This window comes from Agelaius tricolor, unplaced genomic scaffold (assembly GCF_023055355.1).
Source record: "Agelaius tricolor isolate 1412-34295 unplaced genomic scaffold, bAgeTri1.0.p SCAF_21, whole genome shotgun sequence".
NCBI classification, from domain to species: Eukaryota; Metazoa; Chordata; class Aves; order Passeriformes; family Icteridae; genus Agelaius; species Agelaius tricolor.
The window spans coordinates 2,191,081-2,211,551 of NW_027269281.1; the positions used below are offsets into that span (position 1 = coordinate 2,191,081).

At 43.1% G+C, this 20,471-nt stretch overlaps 1 long non-coding RNA gene across 2 annotated transcripts; it reads right to left on the reverse strand.

Annotated features, from left to right (window-relative positions):
• Nucleotides 1–324: 324 nt before the first annotated feature.
• Nucleotides 325–18,044, reverse strand: LOC139598926 (uncharacterized). Of its 2 annotated transcripts, none has more exons than XR_011682073.1 (6): nt 17,888–18,044; nt 17,534–17,653; nt 14,295–14,382; nt 12,159–13,937; nt 5,524–5,637; nt 325–750 (listed from the first exon to the last, which is right to left on the reverse strand). It is a non-coding gene; the product is annotated as an uncharacterized lncRNA (long non-coding RNA). The 2 variants fall into 2 exon arrangements; XR_011682074.1 differs by lacking the exon at nt 325–750 and adding an exon at nt 4,395–4,955.
• Nucleotides 18,045–20,471: the final 2,427 nt, after the last annotated feature.

Sequence of the window (20,471 nt, forward strand, 5' to 3'; positions counted from 1 at the left end):
CGTATCCAATGTCCCAATGGCCACATTAGGTACCAATATTAAAATCTGAACATCCATTGGCCTAACCACAGCATCCCAGAAAACACATTTCCTGTCAAACCACCACACAGTGGGAAAAGGGTTGAGCCTTGAGGAGTGGGAGTATCAGCTCAGAATCCATTGTCATCATTTGGCAATCCTCCGAGTATAGCAAATTTGAGTTTGCTGATTCTGAAAGACTCCACTCAGTGGGTGATTGCTGGTTGTAGCCCACTGCAGTCTGGAAAAGCTCAAAGGCTCTGTCTTGGTCTGAAAAGACAGGCGTCTACTAAGGAAGGCAGGAGCCTCCCCTGAAATGGAAAATGTAAACCCCCTCCCTCTGAATTGTTATAATTCTGAAATTAAGGGGCTGTCAGGCAAAGATATGGGAGCAGGAATAACAGTTCTTTATTAGGGAAGAAAAAAACCCCAAAAAACAATGCAGTAAACCAAAACAACACTGACAGAGTCAGAATACAACCTGACACCCTGTTGGTCAGGGTGTTGGTAGCAGTCCAATTGAAATGGTGGCTGCAGTCCTCCTGGAGTGACAGATGTGGTTCTGTTGAAGCAGTGATCCTGTAGAAGGGTGTAGTCTTCCTCTGAAGATCCAGTGGTGGTGTAGACGGGCCTGGTCTTTCTCTAGGAATCCAGTGGAAAAGGCTGCCTGTGGTCTTCCAGATCTCTGCTTATATCCAGTTAAGAATGCTTGGCTCCTCTCTCTGGGCGGAGCTTCTCACAATGGGATGATGTAATTTTATTAGTCATGCAGTGAGACTCAATGGCCCATTAACAGAAGATATCTCCCAGAGGGAGGATTGGTTGTGGAAGAGATAAAGAAAACTGCCCAATTAACAGAAGATAACTGCCCCATCAGATAACAATAGAATACACATCCCCATTTCCAACCTAAGAGGCTCTCACTTTAGACTGCTGTTTATAGGCCCACAAGACAGTAGGCTATGGTCATAGTAATTTTCCATCCTGGCCTCAATTTGGGTCAGTAACTTTGTTTGAAAGTTTGAGAACAAAACTATTATTCACTTTGGTAGCTATTGCTGCTGAACAAGTTATATTTCCTTAAGAAGAAGTCTATGCAGTAGTGGGGGAAGATGTTGGAAAATTCTTTTAGTTATAGCACTGTATTGTGTCTGACTGAGGTAAAGTTCACAGCCCTTACACTGCTCTACTTTGCATTAGTAGCTGAATAGGTGTTGAAAACAGACCAGTGATTTGGCTCCAGCTGAGCAGCACTGTCCCTTGGACATTCCTTCCCCCATCAAAGGGATGGGAGTGGACAAGATCCTGAGAGGGGACACAACCAGGCCAGCTGACCCAAATTAGAGAAAGGGACATTCCATACCATATGACATCAGCTCAGATATATAAAGCCAAGGAAGAGAGGAGGAAAGGGGGGGCATTCATGATTCCTCAATGTTTGCCTTCCAAAGAAACCATTACGCATGCTGAAGACCCGCCTCCCAGGAAGTGTCCAAACATCACTGCTAATGGGAAACAGAGATTGACTATTTTTTCTTTAGTTCACTCTGATTCATCCTTTCTGCTTTCCTGCTGGACTGAGGTCTCCATGGGGTGTGCAAGTTCCATTTCACCCCTAACATTTTAACTGGGCTTTGCACTATTAGCAATGAAGTGTGAACCTCTGTCTGATGACATTCCCACTAGCATTCCAAACTTCGTGATAATTTCCTTCAACAAAACTTTTATCACCTCCCTATATTTGTTGGTGTGACAAGGGAAAGCTTCTGGCCATCCTGAAAAAGTATCTACCAGTGCCAATAAATACCTGTACCCGTTTTGATGTGGAAGCTCTGCAAAGTCTATTTTCCAATAGTCTCCTGGACAATTTCCTTTCTTAGCAATCCCAGGTGTAGGCTGTATAATTTGATGTGTATTGTCCTTTAAACAGGTCTGGCACTTTTTAACAATGCTTTTCATGATACCAGTCATTTGTATGCTCAACACTTGAGGCTTCCCTGCTTCTACCATAGACTCTATCCCCCAATGAGTTATCTTATGTTGTTTCTCTGTGATTTTCCTCATAAGATGTTGGGGAATTATTACCTGTTTTCTGGGTGTTATCCACTGTCCTTCAGGACTCTTTTCAGCATCTAACAATTTTGCCAGTTTCTCTTCTTCAACCTGATAATTGGCAACCTCCTTGTCCAAATGCTGATATTTCTTAGGTAAGGCTAATAGGGTGTTCCCACCAGCAGCCTCCTTGGCCACTTTATCAGCCAGACAATTTCCAGTATTTACTGGGGTCTCTCCAAATTGATGAGCTTTACAATGCATTATTGCCACCTTTCAAGGTAACTGCACTCCCTCTAACAATCTCTGTATTATTTCTCCATGTTTCACTGGGGATCTTTGAGAGGTTAACAGCCCTCTCTTTCCAAATGGCTCCATGGGCATGGACCACTCCAAAAGCAAATTTCGAGTCAGTCCAAATATTTAGCATCTTCTCCTGTGCAAGCTCTAATGCTTACATTAGTGCAATCAGTTCTGCTTTCTGAGCTAATGTGTTGGGGGTTAGGGCTTTGGCTTCTATTATCTCATGCTGAGTTACCACTGCATACCCTGCTCTTTGGATTTCATTTTTCACAAAGCTGCTCCCATCCACAGAGTTCCCAATCCCCTTTTTCCAAGGGAGTGTCCTGTAGGTCATCTCAACTGGAGTACACCAGTTCAATGGTCTGCAAGCAATCATGGGTTGGTTCCCCTTTTTCCAGGTCAACTTCTAAGAACACTGCTAGATTCAGAAAGTTAGTTACTTTTAACTACACATCATCTTATTCTAACAATACTGACTTGTACGAAGCAAAGCGACACAGAGTCCCCAGGCAGGTGCAAAGGAGAGCTCCTTTATTGCAAAAACCAGGCCTTTTTAAGCAGTTAGCTGGTTACCCGTTTACATAGTTTTAAGGCACAACAAGCCCAAGTCAACCAACCACCATACACCACAATGTGGACATGCAGCAGTCACGCAGCACGTCTCTCACGTCTCTCTACCCCTATTCCAGCTGAGTCACTCTCCCATAGCTCCCATCTACTTAGCCTTAGTAGCAGGCCTGAGACATGATTTTACAAGGGTAACAAGGCCCTTATTTTATAAGGCTTTACCTATATGCAATACTGACTGGTATTTTAACATCCTGCTTGGTGATAACCAGTGTCCTCCTTTTTGTTCCAATGCTGTTGTAACTATGGGGCACAAAACCAGTCAGTTGCTGTCCCAGGGTTAATTTTTTTGTTTCCTGGATTAGGAGGACTGTTGCCACTACTGTCCTAAAACAGTACGTCCATTCTTTGCTGACATCATCAAGTTGTTTAGAAAAGTATGCAACAGGTCTCTTCCAGGATGCCAGCCATTGTGTCAATGCCCCCAATGCTAAATAAGAACTTTCATCCACAAACAGTTCAAAAGGTTTTTCTAAGTTTGGTAGTCCCAATGCAGGGGCAGTCATTAAAGCATGTTTCAATTCCTGAAAGGCCTTCCTGCATTCAGGAGTCCAGATGAGGACTTCATCCTTTTCATTAACTGCTTCATCTAGAAGTTTAGCAATCAACTCAAAGTTGAGTATCCATAGGCGACCCCACCTGACCATTCCCAGAAATGCTCTCAGTTCTCTTTTAGAAAGGGACTCAGGAGTTTGATAGATCATTTCTCTTTTTTTCCCTGGCCCAGACGCTTTTGTCCTTGTGAAATAGTAAATCCCAAATACAACACCTCTTATTTTACAATTTGAGTCTTTGTCCTGAAAACTTTGTATTCAGATTGTCCTAAGAAATTTAACAGAATAACGGCCAGTTCCATATATTCACTTGCAGTCAAGGAAGCTATTAAGATGTCATCCACATACTGCAGCAATGTTACGCCCTCATGTTCTTTTTGCCATCCTTCTAATTCCTTAGCTAGCTGGTTACCAAAAATAATTGGACTATTTTTGAATCCTTGCAGTAACACAGTTCACGTCAATTGAGCCTTTCTCCCAGTCTTCGGACTTTCCCATTCAAAAGCAAACAGATCTTGGCTTTCACTTTCCAAATGGGTGCAAAAGAAGGCATCCTTTATGTCTAACACTGTGAACCATTGATCCGAATTCTTCAAGGTTGTCAATAAAGTATAAGGATTGGCTACCACCAGGTGCACTTCCTGGGCTATCTGATGGATAGCCGTAAGATCTTGTACCTGCTGATGCTAATTTGAGTGTGATTTCTTTACTGACAAAATAGGAGTGTTAAAATGGGACTGGAATTCCAAAAGCAGTTTGTGTTCACAAAAAGTTTCTATTAATGATTCCAGTCCTTTCCTAGTTTGTAATTTCAAAGGGTATTGTCTTAAGAGTCAAGCATTTGGCTTTAAAAGGATCTTTATCGGTTCTGCATTCCTAGCATCCAGTATCCCCTGCAAATCATTCCAATCTTGTGTCCTAATGACTGTTTCCACAACCTTAGAAACCTTTTCTGGGTCCTCCCAGTAAGTCCCTGCCAACTCCTTCCAAGCTTGTAAATCCAACACCGAAAATGGCACTTTAAGAGTTACTGGTCCCTCTGCTCCCACTGCCTGCTGTAAGGGGCGTGTGCAACCCACGTGTGCCCCCCTTGTCTGCCCTGCTATGGGCTAAAACTTTCATGGCCTGATACAAGGCTAAGACTTTTACTACTACAGTCACTTTCTTCTTCCATTTCCACATCTGCCCCCTGCCTTTCTCCTCTTTCTTATTTGGTCTCCCCTTATACACTAATAAATCCACATCCTCCTCCTTGTTTGTCTGTCTGTATTTAATACAACATTTACCTATGCTACAGGCAGAGCAACACCTTTTGAGTGGTTTCTTATCTTCCTTTTCTAATGGTAAAATCATTGGATCTCTAGGCACATGTATACATTCCTTCTGCAAATCAGGATTATTCTGCAAATCAAAAAATAAATCAACATCAGGGGCTTCGTTCTACTTACCTTCCCTTCTACAAAACAGCATTAGTTGCAAAATGGTATTATAATTTACAGTCCCATTAACAGGCCACTTTTCTGGATCATCAAGCTTATACTTCGGCCACCAATGATTACAATATTTTACAAGTTGTTTTCACATCAGGGGGTTGTCTCCCCAAGCTTTTTCACTCCTTAGGACACAACACAAAGGGGAGTTTTTTGGGATCTCTTATCCCAGGAACTGTCAAGATAGCCCTGCTCCCAAATTTAACACTTTACAAACCTTTTAACACTTTCAAAACATTTTAAAACTTTTTACAACCATTTTATAACCTTTTACAACCTTTCTCAAAACCAAGATTGCACTCCAAGCATCCCGGTAGTAGCACATGATCTTACCCAAGCCCGCAACCAGTTACATAAACCTCTCAGCCTCACACTGCATACTTTCTCTCAGTGTGACGTACAGGCAAAATACCTTAAAATAAAATACCTTATTTAATGTCATATTCTTTGTCCCAGAACGAGAAGTGTAGTCTACTTACCAGACCAGTGAAATGGAAGATCTCCTGAAAAATACTTTGGTGTGTGCTGGAGTGCTAACAAGTCCTCTGGTCTGCTGAGTTGCTGCCACTTTGTCCCATCTGGGGTGCCAGAAGCTGTCACCGAAAAACAGGAAATAAACTCTCCAACCAATTTGTTTGGTTAGAAAGCTGACATTACTTTATTAACAGCACTGAACACATGGGGATTTCTCCTCAAAGCATGCATAAGCAGCAACCTAACAGACATGGTTATATAATGAAACTAATCTATATTCATTACATTTCCTGAATACATGCATATATGCTAATTATTTATGTGAACTTATTTGGATATGAGTAGGGGTCTTTGGAGGGTCTTCGGTGGTCATTTGGAAACATCCCATTCCTCAAAATCCCTTTAATAGTCCTGGATCTTTCTGATGAATCTTCTTTCCTTGAGAGTATCTCAAATATGTGGTCAGGTTATGATGCACTTCTCTTATCATTCTTTGCTCTGGCACTCCATCTCTGTTCTCAAAACTAAGACATCTGCTAGTACATATTAATCACTAATATAAGTAAACAAGGAAGCATTAGCTAGTCACAAATGTAGGGAGTTAACACAAGACTACATAATCTTTGGCATTTGTACTAAGCCCTGCATGGTGCCAAACTAAGCATTAACCATGGAGATAGGGATCATACACTTTTGTGCTATAGTTAAAAGAATTTTCTAACATCTTCCCCCACTGCTGCATAGACTCCTTTTTAAAGAAATATAAATTGTTCGGTAACATTATTCAGGCAAAAAAAAATTTCCAAGGCTGTTAGTTAAAAACCGGAAGCTCATTAGACAGCACAAGTTCCTGGAGCAGACAGTGTCTCTGATAAGCTCAAGAGGAGCTCATCCACAGAGGTATTTGTCAAGGCTGAGTCCTAAGGAGCATTTCTCAGATCATAGTGTGGCCCGGGGGGAGGGGGGAGTTAACGATTGCAGTTGGCAATGGCACAGTTGAGAGTCTCTGGGTAAGGATTAAGGGACAAAGTGGATGTTTTCATGGAAGTCTACTATTGGCGATGAAGAGAGACAGGGACTCCGAGATGGGGACTCCGTGAGATGGTCAATGAATCCAAATTTATTGTGAAATACAACTGCTTATATACTTATTCTAGGAAGTCTAGAAATGTTTTACTACAATGATTGGGTTAAACATCACATAAACAAACTTATACATTTTAAACATCTCTTGCTTGCAGAACTTGGTGTAATTTTCTGGTAAATCAGTCTGATTTAATCTTCTTGCAATCTTCAAAGCTGTTTGTTCTTGCCAAGACATCCTGTTATCAAATCTCTTATGCTAACCAGGTCCAAAGTCCATCATCTGTCTTGTGTATCCCAATAGTCTACTATAGGCCACCCAGCCAGGACAATGATACTGATGAATTATTCTTTAAGGAACCAAGGGATGCCTCTAAATCAACCACCCTTGTCCTTATGGGAGACTTCAACTTGCCATATGTTGACTGGGAACGCCACACAGCTGGCACAAACAGGTCTGGAAGATTCCTAAAACACCTGTATGACATCATGGTACAGGTGCTAAGAGGAACTACTAGGAAAGGTGCCTTCCTTCCATTTGTTGCTTATTAACAGAGAGGGGCCTGTGAGTAAAGTGGTGATTGGTGGCCATCTGGGCCACAGTGACCACAAAGCAATCAAGTTTAAAATCTTTGGTGAGAGGAGGAAAAGTGCCAGCAAAACTCCAATCCTGGACATGAAGAGAGCAGACTTCAAGCTGCTCAGGGAACTAGCTAGCAAGGTTCCCTGGTAAAATGCTGTTGAAGGTGCTGGGGTCCATCAGGGCTGGTTACATCTTAAGCACCAACTCCTAAGAGCACAGAGGCAGGCAATTCCAAAATGTTGGAAGTCAAGCAGCCTTGGCTGAGCTAAGGCAAAAAAGGAAGGTGTATGGCAAGTGGAAGCAAGGTCAGGTGACATGGGAAGAATACAGAGATGCTACTTGCCACTGTAGGGAGAAAATTCATGCAGCCAAAGCTCAGTTGAAGTTTGAGCTGGGAAGAACTGTGGGAGGCAATAAAAAGAGCTTTTAAAAATATGTCAGTAGCAAAAGGCAATGCAGAAATAACATTGGCCCATTACAGGATGAGTATGGTCACCTCACAAACAGGGACATGAACAAGCCAGATATGTTCAATGCTTTCTTCTTCACCTTGGTCTCCAACACTGATGATGGGCTAGGGGGGTCCCAGTGCCCTGAGCTAGAAGACCATGGCTGTAAGAATGATAAACTCCCAGGTGATCCTGAACTTGTACGGGATCTGCTGCTCCAGCTGGATCCCTATAAGTGTATAAGGCCTGATGGGATTCATCTAGGAGTACTGAAGGAGTTGGCTGATCTCATCACTAGGCCTCTCTCAATAATTTTTGAATAGTCTTGGGAATCTGGAGAGGTCCCAGTTGACTGGAAGCTGGCAAACATTGTCCCAATTTTCATGAAGGGTAAGAAGGATGATCTTGAAAACTACAGGCCTGTCAGTCTCATTTCAGTGCATAGTAAAATTATAGAGAAGATTATTCTGGAAAGCACTGAAAAACACCTGAAGGACAATGCCATCATCGGTCACAGCGAGTGCAGTTTCATGAGGGGGAAGTCCGGCTTGACAAACTTAATTTCCTTTTAAAACAGTGTTACCCATTTAGTTAATCAAGGGGAGCCAGCTGATGTAGTCCTTTGGGACTTCAGCAAAACTTTTGATACTGTCTTTCCCAGGATCCTTCTGGACAAAACATCCAGCACACAGCTGGATAAACACACCATGCAATGGGTGAGCAACTGGCTCATGCATCAGGCACAAAGGTTATAGTAAATGGGGTGACATCAGGCTAGCAACAGATCATTGGTGGGGTTCTGCAGGGATCCGTCTTAGGGTTAGTGCTCTTCAACATTGTTTTGCCAATCAATGGGGTCAATAGAATGGACACAGATGCCAATAGGAAGAATGGTCTTATTTTACTATTAATATTGAGGCAAAACAGAGGTAAAAAGATACATTTAGTAAAACAATAAGCTTACTACTCACTTGGCTTTAGCAACAAGTAAAAATAAGCAAGGTAATGCATCTAATCTTTACTATATGAGAGACAGAGAGAATAGTGACTGAGAAAGATACATTACCAATTGCCTAAATACTTTACCATCATCCAGAGTCTGCAGTTGCTGGGGAGCCCTGTTTTACAGCAAGGACCTGGACAACCCTTCCCAGCAATTGGGAAAATCCTACACAGTGCGTCCACCCATAGGTGAGGTCTCCAGTTCACCCAAAAAAGGGGTCCAGCTTTTATAGGACCAAACTGAAAAGTCCAAATTACTTGTTTACCTTTTTGTGCAGAAAACATCTGGTTCTGATGGGCCACTTGCCACCCAGCTGGGGCCAGGGCTTGGCCAGAGCCTAAACCCTAAAATATTCTAACAAGTCTTTAGGGATATTTGTTGAAAGCATTATCCTACACAGGGTTATAGAAACATCTCTACACCAGCTAGTTTGGCATTAAGAAGAACTAATATAAATGTTTTAATAATCTATTTTTAACTAACTAACCTTGATGGTATTAATAGCTTCATGCTCAAGATTCATCCAGTAAGTCAACTCAGGCTTAGGCCTGTGTTGTGGTTTGACACTAGCCAAATGCCAGACACACATGAAAGTTGCTTGCTCACCCTCCCCTGCCATAGCTGGGCAGAGGAGAGAAAAAATTAATGAAAGGTTCATGAGTTAAGGACGGGGAGAAAAGACTCCAAGGGCAAAACAGGCTTGGCTTAGAGGTACAAAGTGAATTTATTACTATCAAAATCACAGGAGGATAATGAGAAGTAAAATAAGCCCTTAAAAGCACCTTTTTTCCCACAACCCCCTCCCTCCTTCCTACCAACAGTGCATGGAGACAGGGCAGGGGGGTTTTGGTCAATTTGTTTTGCGGAGATAAACAAAACTCCACAACTTTTGTGAAAGTCGTAAAGCTGGTATGTTTATTACAGCACTGGACGCATGTGGAAATCATGGGAATTGTTCCCCTAAAATGACATGCGTACTTCTGGGAACTTCAGGTCTCTTTTTATCCCCCTCTCAAATACATATGCATACAATTTCACAATAGGTTCATACATATTCATTTTTACGAATTTCACGTGACATTTGCTGCTAGTTCTTCTTTATTAGAAAGAATTGCTAGGTCAGGTTGACCTGCTCTCACAGCAGTCTCTGTCTCTCTCTATCACCCTCTGTCTCCCCCAGCACCCCCCCCCCCCCCCTTATCTCTGTCCTTCACTGAAGCAGTTTCTCTGAGCCTAGGCTTTTTGCAGCCAGACTACACAGCAAGCTACATACTTAAAGATGTACATTCCAGCTAAATCAAAATGGATTTCTACCCTGGAAAATTTCCACTCTGCCTCATTCCCCCCTTTCCTAAAAGGAAGAAGTAAATTCTTTTACTTCATGCAAATTCCTATGACAATAAGTGTACTTTAATGCTTTACCATGTACGTTTGATAAGGAGGTTAACAGAGCTACTCGCTGTGGTATTCTCCAATTCCAAATTAGCAATATAATGGATAATCTTAAACTTATTCTAACTAATATTAACAAAACTACAATGGGATGACACAATTTATTAAAGATTCCATTTGCAGTTGGTGACCACCCAAAGATCACATCCCACCAGTGATGATCTGCATTTTGTTTTATTCTTTGTAGAATTCTGGTTATTTCTTTTGTATCATGTTGGACAGTAATTAAGGTTTTCTTTCTGCTTTCTTGGATTTCCTTCAAGATCCCCAGTAGGTCTTGGTGCTTAATTAATTGTTTTACCAATGTAAGGTCTATCCCAATAGGAGTAGGTGATAGCCTGTGATACATTGTGTAATTGGTTTTAATCAACTGGTGGGATGTCACTGGGGCTAAGTATGAAAAATCACACTTGATAATTTTAACAAAATTACAAATACAAAAATTAGAATGATTTCTGCTAAACAAAATAACATAATTGTTATCAATTTTTACAATAGCACAAGCGGTTCTCAGGCACACACAACCTTTATCAGTATATACGAGCACAGTTTTCTGATCAGTGACTGGATGAATTTCAAAGTGGCAAATACTCTGTTCAGTGTCTAGACACACATCTTGGGCATTAATAGTATTGCTTTCACAAATGAATCTCAGCTGTTCTTTAGTAATGCAGGATTCTAAGTTTACTGTTTGCCACTTTTCATTCACTTTTCGTGCCCACACTCTATGTTCTGAAGGGTAGAGCACTGTTTTTTCATGATTTAATCTTAGTGCAATGATGGGGTGGATAATGTAAACAGTGGCATTATGTATGGTAAGCTCAAAGGCAGTGGCCACATTAGAAGCAGGATCATAGGTGAAATTTACTACAGTCCACCAGGATTGAAACTTCCTTTCAAAATCAATCGCATTATCTCGGACAACTTTCCAAATTTCAGCTGGAAAATTACCTTCACCCCCTTCCCGTATGATCAGAGCTGCTGTTGCCTGCATCCATAACTGTGCTTGTACACAACTGAAAGCTAAAGACACATTATCTTGAACTGTACTAAGTGCTTCTACTATTAACTTGTGGTCTTGGTCCCTGGCCTTTTCTCACTTGGCAGTACTTTTGAAATCTGCCACTGGCTAGTTCCTAATGCCAATAGATATGACTGTAAAGGCTGTTTCAATTTTGTTAGGCCACCTGCTGCAGTGGCCAGCTTATTCATCAGTATTTCTGAATCAATTCCATTTAAAACTCGCAATCCTGTCTCTAATATCCCAGTTAGATCCTTTCTTATTCTGCTCCTGAGGTATACCTGTCTTTGTAACCACGTTGTCCAGCCCTCAAAGGATGTTCTTAGGAAAGAGGAGCAGGCTGGTTGGATTTTTGAGATGTTAATTTGCATTAGCAACTCAACACGTTTGAGAGACCATTCTGGATTGAACAACAGTTGTTGTTCACCCACATTCTTCACTATGTAGGGGCCTATTTCATACACTTCAGGTTCAAGTTTGGGTTGAGTCTGAACTATTTGAGTACTAGTGTGGGTTGTATAAGGTCCTGCTGTTGTAAAAAGTGTGGTGTCTCTTTTAAATTTAAATGAGAGCCTGATAGCATCCCAAGCCCAAAGGCAAGTCACTTCTACAGGCTGTATTAAGGTGAAATTACACCAACAGTCTGATTCACTTAGGCTATCACAAACTTCCTGGTGCCTGTATATGGGAGAGGTTGAGACACTAATTGTATCTGGTCTCTCATAAGCCATCCCATTGACCACCCGGCACCCTACCTTGATTTCTTCTCCTCTGATCCCTTGAAATGTCCACAGTTCTCGTTCCTGCCACTCCTGCTCCTCATATACCTGATCCCCATGAATTACTACAGTGGATAGGTTTAAATCTTTTATCTCAGAAAGTTCTCCCATGGATCCAGTATACTGATTAAAAGCCTGGGACCAAGGCCATTCAGCATCGCTTTGGATAGAGGTACTCTCTAATTCTAAGACTTCAGTTATAATTATATACAAAACAATTCTGTAAGTGAAAGTATGAACTACCCCCGACTGCAGTATACTCATACTCACTTTGCCTGAGGAAGTTTTAGTCTCAGTTCATTGTCTCCTGGCGTCACTCTCCAAGGGGTTTCTGGGGCCTCCTTCACTTGAGAGTGATGGATCCAGGCATTCTGCTCCTTGATCTTGATTGCAGTGAAGGTGGTGAGAAGCACCTGGAATGGTCCTTCCCACTGTGGTTCCAAAGTCTTTTCTGCAAGAGGCTTAACATATACATAATCCCCAGGCTGTATGTTATGTACTGGTCCATCTAACTCCCTGCTCCAAGTTCCAGCCACATGTTTCTCTATTACTCTGAGCTGTTTGCTTAAAGCCACCATGTAGGTGGCCAGTGTTACCTCCCCAATGTGGGTGGACATTCCCTTTTGTATTCCATATGGTCTTCCATAAAGCATTTCAAAAGGACTCAGCTTTTCTTTAGCCTGAGGTTTAGTTCGAATTCACAATAATGCCAGTGGAAGAGCTTGGGGCCAGGGTAGATTAACTTCTTGCCTGAGCCTTACAATCTGCTGCTTAATCAAATGATTCATTTTCTCTACCTGGCTGCTTGATTGGGGGCAGTATGGAGTGTGAAGTTCCCAATCTATGCCCAGGTGGCTACCGATCTGTTGCACTATTTTGGAAATGAAATGTGATCCTCTATCTGAGGATATTGTGGCTGGAACTCTGAAGCGTGGTATTATTTCTTGTAATAATACCTTGGTCACCTCTTGAGCTTTGACAGTTCTGGTGGGGAATGCTTCTGGCCACCCTGAAAATGTATCTGTCAATACCAAGAAATACTGATACCCCCCTTTCCTTGGGAGTTCTGAAAAGTCAATTTGCCACTGCTGTCCAGGCCCATGGCCTCTCCCAATCTGACTGAGTTTCGGCTTGGGGGTATTTTTGGGGTTAGTCTGGAGGCAAAGATCACACTGTGTTTACCTGAGTAATAGTGGCATATAAATTCCTGGCAATGATTCTTTCAATCAGATATGTGTTCTAAAAGCCTGTGGAAACTACTACTTAAAAGTCAACACTTCATTTCGATGCACTCTGTAACACTGGCAGCCTTGGTCATTCTGGGAAAGGAGCCACTCTTTATAAAAGCTTTTAAGTAGTTAGGCTCCAGTGTGTTTTCTAGTGCTCCTCCTTCACTAGTGACCACAAAAATGGGAAGGGATTACTAGCTCCCTTTCAATGGTAGCCCACCCCTTGTGGCTACATGTCCCTTTTGATTCGTATTATTATATTCTGGCTTACCTTCGAGGAAAATCTGTCCATAATTACCTCACCTTTTGCTGCTTTCTTTGCCTCTCAATCTGCCAGCTCATTTCTTTCCTCTAATTCTGAGCTCACTCTCTGGTGTGCCTTAATATGCCTTTTCAGGCAGCTGAACTGCTTCCAGCAGCCGGATTGTCTCTTCTTTCTTTGTAAGGTCAGCAGTCTCTTCTCCTTCCAGACGGCTCCATGTGCATGCACAACTCCGAATGCATACCTCGAGTTTGTATAGATGTTTATTCTCTTTTCCTTTTGCCATTTCTAAGGCATGAGTCAGTGCAATTATCTCGGCCTTCTGCGCAGAGGTACCTGTTGGTAAGGGTCCAGATTCTATTACTTCTCTGCAGGTGGTCACTGCATACCCAGCATGTCGCTTTCCACTGGCAACGTGGCTACTCCTGTCAGTGAACCATGTCTCTGCATCGTCCAAAGGAGTGTCCTTTAAGTCTGGGCAGCTGGAGTAGGTAGCTTCAATGGTCTCCAGGCAATCGTGGTGTACTGCTTCTCTTTGATTTCCACTGAGAAAAGAAGCTGGGTTGACAATATTAGTCACCACTATCTCTACATCATCTTGCTCTACCATGATGGCCTGGTATTTCAGGAATCTCTGTGGTGAGAGCCAGTGGCTTCCCTTTACTACCAGTACTGCAGACACTGTGTGGGACACTAGCACAGTCATTTTTGTCTCAGGGTAAACTTGCGTGCCTCTTGAATATTCAGCACGACTGCTGCTACAGCTCTGAAGCAACCTGGCCATCTTCTGGCTGTTGCATCTAGTTGCTTGGAGAAGTAAGCAACTGCCCTCTTGTATGGACCCAAGTCCTGAGCCAGTATTCCTAGGGCAATTCCCTGTCTTTCATGGGAAGATAGAAAGAATGGTTTACTTACATCTGGAAGTCCCAAAGCTGGAGCTGACATGAGGGCACTCTTTAGCTGGTGAAAGGCCCATGTGGCTTCTTTTGTCCACTGGAGATCTCTGTTTCCATTGGCAATAAGAGCATAGAGGGGTCTGACGAGCAGTCCATAATTATAAACCCACAGCTGGCACTACTCTGCCATGTCTAAGAAGGTTCGGAGTTCCTTTATTGTCTGGGGTTTTGGGGTTTGGCATATGGCTTCTTTGTGAGCCTGCCCTAAAGTCCGTTGCCCAGCACTGACCTCGTACCCCAGGTAGATTACTTTCTGTTTCACTACTTGTGCATTTTTCTTAGATACTCTGTATCCTTGGCGTCCTAGGAAATTTGAAAGGCTTACCGTCCAGGCCACACACGCTTACCTCGTCCGAGTGGTTACTAGAAGATCATCCATGTACTGCAATAGCCTTCCTTCTTCCAGTGGAGCATCCCAGGACTCTGGGTCTTTGCAAGTTGTTCCCCAAACAGAGTAGGGGAATTTTGAAGCCTTGAGGCACATGGACCATGTGAGCTGTGTTTTGCACCTCTTTTAGGGCTTTCTCATTCGAATGCAAAAATTTTCTGGCTGGCTTCATGGATAGGGAGGCAAAAGAAGGCATCTTTCAGGTCTAAAACAGTAAACCAGGTTAGCTCAGGTGTTAAACAAGTTAGTAAAGTATATGGATTTGCTACCACAGGGTATAAATTCTTTGTTATCTTATTAACAGCCCTCAATCCAGTACTATCAATTATTGGGCTGATTTTTTCCTTATCTTTTTTTTGAGGGGGTACTGCTTAATTCTCACTGGTTGTGTTCCTTCCTTAAGCTTGATTACTATGGGGGGGGGGGGGGGGCATTCTTCACCCTCCCTGCTACAGCAGAGGCCCATACCCCCAAAAATACTTATTTACTTATTGCAATATCTCTTTACTAATTTCCTTCTTAATTTCAATGGCTGTTAATGTTAAGCCTATCATCTTTATATCATTTGCCTCCAGAGTAACCTCCCCATTTGAGAATGTTTAGTGAATTGGGCATATACAAAAGCTTCTAAATACACATTACTCTAAAGGTTTGCAAAAGTATGTCTTCTCAGACTGGCCAGTTGTTCCCCACACTACAACATAATCATTCTCCACAGGTACTAAATCTTTATTTAAAACTGAATATATGGCCCCTGTATCAACTAAAATTCCACCCTTTTCCTTTCTTCTGGTCTCACTGCCTCTCACAGAGGGGTCTGTTACCTCCTAGTTCTGGATGGAATTGGACTGCCAGGAGGGGATAGGTGCAAATGGGTTTACCTTTGGAGCCTGAGTCTTCTTCCCTTTTGGGGAGGTCCTCCTTATCCTCCCTTACCTTAGGAGGAGCCTTTAACAAATCATATGTACTCATTTTGCGAACTGTAATTGCTTTGCGTTTTAGCATTATAATCTTTGTCTGACTTCATACATTGCTATCTTATGCTGCATGCTGAACAACACGTTTGATTTGCCTTCTCTTTGCTTTGTTTTCTTTTTCAAGATCTAACACCAGTAGGTCAGAGAAAGCTCGGAACCTACAGTTACTCTGTCATTCTGGGTGATTTCTTAAAGCAAAAACTACATCAGCATACGGGACCTTATCCCATTTACCTTCCCATTTTAAAACAGCATTAACAGCAATAAGGTATTATAAATCTTTTTCTTTTCTGAGCTGCCCCTACTGGCAGCCTTCTCCCAGTGAGCCCCTCCCAAAGGGGCTAGTTCAGGAACCTCTTTACTCTGGTTAGTTCTCATTATCTCCTCCTCCTTATACTATCTTGTTTCCACCCAAGCCTCACAGTGTCTTTTCTCAGTTTTTCCTCTCACACAGACCTCCAAGTGGCAGGTATCAAATGTGATCCTCCACACATAAGCTTTGAGATCTCAGGTTCTGAATTGGCTTGATCAGGACCCTTCAATTTACACTTATGGCACAGAACAGCAATACCAGCACCTCTCACAAACTCTGCATTGCACATAAGGTGCCAGCCTCTCAATGCACCAAAAGCTCTCAGGAATTGCCTGAAGGCTATTCCGTTTATCACTTTGGCGTTTATCACTTAACCTCTACGGCAGGTTATTCTCAGTCCAAACTTACTATATTACCAGCTGAAGTCCCATAAACTCAGTCGTCTCTTCTATCTAAACTCTGTTTTACAACATCTCAGTCTTTTCCAGTTCTCTTCCAGCACAATCTAATTAAAGCATTGTTTCTACTGACACTCACTTTACTGCCTTGCAAAAGGCTGCACTTGTTACAGCAAAAACTCTGATATGCCCACAAACACAGACACACACACACCCCCCCTTATCTCAAATTCACTAGTCAGGGCTTGAATTGCTGTGAGGGGGGGAATTCTTGGAATTCCTTTAGTTCGTTTTACCACAGTTAAACATAAATTACTATACCGTAGTTCTTCTGTGTAAAATGCTACACTTATTGCAAACAAAATCCTATAATCTCCACAAACACCACCATACAATACGAGAATCACATTACCACAATGTGGTGGAAGAACCACACAAACTCACCGGGAAAGGGCATATCTCTCAAAGTGCCCACTTTTCTCAACACAACACAGTATACAATACTTCAGCATTTACCCACATCAGCTTTCTCTGGTCCTCACACACTCTGGACACAATCAAAATAACAGCACACAGTGAAGTTCCAGGATCAAGTCCAAACTACCAGGACAGAGGAACTCCCTGAGCTCGTTCTCATGGTTAAAATGTGCCAAATCTACACAAATCACCACCTTTAAACACAATAAATATCCTCACTAACGTTTCTCCACTTGTTCCACTTCTCCGCAGGGCACACCCTGCCCCCACAGCCTGCCGCAGCCGGCGCTTCAAGCCTCACCCGGCTGCTTCAAACACAGGTAGAACTCACCCCCCCCGCGCCATGGGTGAACTCACTTGTTCGCTCTCTCTTTCATACGCCACACACTCGCACGATTACAAACACATTAACATTAACCACACAATGCATTAACCATACAATGATACAGTGTCCGGACACCACACACACACAGGTTCACTCGACCCACCCCCAGGGTCGCTAGCGGTCGCTCTATCAAACAGTGAACCCCCGTCTCTAGTCCAGCCACTCTATCGGCTGCAAGCACAGGCTGAGGACAGACATCTCTGAGTGACTTATTCAGCCGTCCTATCTCTCTTTTCCCCCGGGGGCCCCTCAATACATACTGTATCCTCCGCACACCAGCAGGTCCTTGTCTGTCTCCGCAGGAGGCAAGCCGAGACGAGTGGAGCTCCTCCAGGAAAATCCCGGGGCGCGCCTTGGAGGTCTGTCTATCCCTTCTGCCTCTGAGGGGACAGAGACGGTCCCATCTGTGTCGCCAGAATGTTTTGCGGAGATAGCCAAAAACTCCACAACTTTTGTGAAAGTCGTAAAGCGGGTATGTTTATTACAGCACTGGACGCATGTGGAAATCATGGGAATTGTTCCCCTAAAATGACATGCGTACTTCTGGGAACTTCAGGTCTCTTTTTATCCCCCTCTCAAATACATATGCATACAATTTCACAATAGGTTCATACATATTCATTTTTACGAATTTCACGTGACATTTGCTGCTAGTTCTTCTTTATTAGAAAGAATTGCTAGGTCAGGTTGACCTGCTCTCACAGCAGTCTCTGTCTCTCTCTATCACCCTCTGTCTCCCCCAGCACCCCCCCCCCCCCCCTTATCTCTGTCCTTCACTGAAGCAGTTTCTCTGAGCCTAGGCTTTTTGCAGCCAGACTACACAGCAAGCTACATACTTAAAGATGTACATTCCAGCTAAATCAAAATGGATTTCTACCCTGGAAAATTTCCACTCTGCCTCAACTTCATCACCCAAGATGATCTTCCACTGTTCAGGGAGAGAAGTCCTTCCCCTGCTACGCTGTGGGGTCCCTTCCTATGGGAGACAATTTTTTGTGAACTCCAATGTGGTTCCAATCTCACAAGCAGCAGTCCTCCCAAAACTGCTGTAACATGAACCCCTCCCACAGGCAAACAATCCTTCCAAAACTGCTGCGGCCTGGGTCACTCTTCCATGGGGTGCAGTCCTCTAAGAATAGGCTGCTCCAGACTGGAAGCAGGGGCCCCCACACTCCACCAGGTCTCCCATTGGATCACAGCCTCTTCCAGGCATCCACCTGCTTCGGTGTGAGCACCTCCCCCACGGGCTGTGGGTGGATCTCTGCATCCCCCGTGCACCTCCATGGGCTGTAGGGGGACAGCCTGCTTCACCATGATCTGCACCACAGCCTTCAGAGGAATCTCAGTTCCGGCACCTGGAGCACCTCCTCCCTGTCCTTCTTCACTGACCTTGGTGTCTCCACGTTGTTTCCCTCACATGTTCTCACCTCCTCCTCTTCTCTAGCTGGAATTCAAATTGCACCCCCACTTTATCTTGATTTTCTTCTTAAATATGTTATCACAGAGGCATTACCATCATCTCTAATTGGCCCAGGCTTGGCCAGCAGCATGCCCATCTTCAGAGCCATCAAGGATTGGCTCTGCTGGACACAGTGGAAGTTTCTAGCAGCTTCTCACAGAAGGCAACTCCGTGTGTCCCCCCCACCCCCCTACCAAAAACCAGGCCTTGCAAAACCAACACAGCCTGCTGTTCAGGCCTTAGCATGTCCAACATCTTCAGAAACTACTTAGAAGCAGAACTCAAAGGGATACTAAGTAAGTCTGCCAAGGATACTAAACTGGAAGGAATTGCTGACTCCCTCGGAGGCAGAGAGGCCCTGTAGAGAGATGTGGACAGATTAGAGGGCTGGGCAATTGTCACTGTTTAGTAAGAAATGACATAGACTCACCAGAAGGCTGATTGGCATAAAGCACATCTTTAATTTAGATTGCTCTTTTATACACTGTTCTGATCCAGGTAGACCTGATTGGTCATTTAGTTAATACATTTCACCTGATTGGCTAATTAACAAGATGCACTTTTATAAACAATCTTTGAGAATAACAAGAAAATGGACAGTAGGAAAAACAACACCTGCAGGTTGTTTATAATAATAAGCTGTTATTGTTTATCTTCAACTCCCTAAAGTCTCCCAGGCTGATTCTGGGAAAACTCATCTAGTTTTCTCGCTCTCTGACCAGGCTGTCACATCCACAGGCAATCACCAACAATATGGAGTTTAACAAAGACAAGTGCCAGTTTCTGCACCTGGGATGAGTCAACCCTGGATGTGTGAACAGACTGAGGAACAAGAGGCTGGAAAGCACAGCTGCAGAAAGAGACACAATTAGAATCAAAGAACAGTTAGGGTTGGAAGGGACCTTTTGAGATTATCTAGTTCAATTCCCCTACCAAGCATGGTCACCTAGAACAGGTTACAGAGGAATGCATACAGATGGGTTTGGAATGTCTCCAGAGGAGACTCCACACCTTCCCTGGGCAGCTGTCGTGATCAGCGGAAGAATTGCCTCACACAATATGCGTGAACAGCAAATCTCCAAGTTTATTGATAGCTCACACATATTTATATTGGTATTAATGAAGCTTATACATATTGCAAAAGCTGAGCTCATTATTGGTTAAAGCACACTTAGATCAACCACACCTACTTCTATGCTCTAATGATTATTTTGCTTCTATGTTTACATTCTTATAGCTACTCTACCTAGGCTATCTTCATTTTCTGGCAAGCGATTTTCTCCCCCATCTTCCTGTTTCAGCGAAGGTCACCATGACCTTTGTCAGTGATTGGACACTGGTTGCTTAATCCCCAGCTTGTTTCCCCTATCCTTATCCAATGGTATCACATCGAAGTGGCCTTTCTCAGCTAGCCAATTATCCACAAAGCTCTCCACATTTCCCCCGTTTTTCTGTTGAACAAGCATGGTTTGATTAAATGCGGTAGCTATCATCTTTTGCACCATATTCTGTAAGCATATACAAAAACATGGCAAAATTAATACTAACAACAAAGCTACAATAGCTACTACAATGCTAACTTTAACAATAGAGCGTAACCATGATCTTAAGCTTAAAGATTTGAGCCATTCTTTGCCCTTTTTCGATTTGCATAGGTGGAAAAAGAGTATGCACCATAATAGAAATCTCCCCTGTATAGTCAGCGTCTATTATTCTAGATAAAACAAACAATTCCATCA